Raw genomic sequence first — 1,132 nt, 5'->3', positions numbered from 1 at the left:
TGGATTACCAAACCAGCATTCAGAATCTTCCACAGGGAAGTGTGGTTATGAGTGTCACCCCAAAAGGGGCTCGTAGAAGAAAGTTATCAATCACGTAGGACATGAAGGATGAGAGATTAGCTAGGCAGAGGGACTTCAGGGTCATGAGCTGGAGGCTGTGTAGATGCCATGAGCCTTCTGAGTATCCGTGCTCCCATCACCTTGTTCAAGAGGCTGGCTGCTCAGCCGTAATCATCTGCTTGTGAACATTGTTGGTAGGGCATTGCTCCATGGCTGCCTGAAAGATTAAAACATAAGAGCAGGGAGGAAGGGCAAGGAGAAAAGAAAAGTCAGTCTCTGTCTCTGTCTCCGTTTGTGTGCACGAATAACAATGACTTAACTTTAACAGTAGGTGAATGAGTCGCTGGTCAACTCTTCTCAGAATGTAAGCAAATATCACCCCCGACCCCCAAACCATGGAACTGATGTAAATAAAAGCTTTTATTTTATGTAAAGACTTATTTATATTTATTCTATGTGTATGGGTTTTTTGCCTGAATGTATAGGTGTGCCCCATAGGTGTGGCTGAAACCATGGACATCACAAGAGGCTGACAGATTCTCTGGAACTGGAGCTACAGATGATTGTGAGCTGCTGTGTAAATACTAGGCAATGAACCAGAGTCTTCTGCAAGCACAGCTAAATGAAGGAGGACACAGAGCTCGATGCTAGAGGGGCCTGTGATATAGAGTTGCGTATTGTATTCTTTCCTAGCATCGGACCTTAGTCAGTAGACATTACTATCAGATTGAAGAATACCTCAATGTTCCTGAGGTGCTTTTGGTTGTCGCCATTATTTTGAAAAGTTTTTGAGGTTACCATTTTAATCATATTTTGGAAATACCTTAATTCATATGCCTATAAAATGGAAATAGCATATAGCCTTTCAGTGTAGTGTCTGCCTATTGCCACAGGTTGGGATTCCCAGACCTGCAAGACAAACACATTAACACAAGCCTAAAGATGCATGCAGAGTTGAAATGTTCCAGAAAGTTGTCAACTTGGTATATCAGACATAGAAGTGAAATCATTAGATTTTGCTTTTTGTTTTACACCAGGGTTGTATTTAACTTTTTACCCATAAGAAAATAGA

The sequence above is a fragment of the Mastomys coucha genome, unplaced genomic scaffold (assembly GCF_008632895.1).
Source record: "Mastomys coucha isolate ucsf_1 unplaced genomic scaffold, UCSF_Mcou_1 pScaffold16, whole genome shotgun sequence".
Lineage (NCBI taxonomy): Eukaryota > Metazoa > Chordata > Mammalia > Rodentia > Muridae > Mastomys > Mastomys coucha.
The sequence above is the reverse complement of the archived record's forward strand: the minus strand, read 5'-3'. Positions refer to the sequence as shown.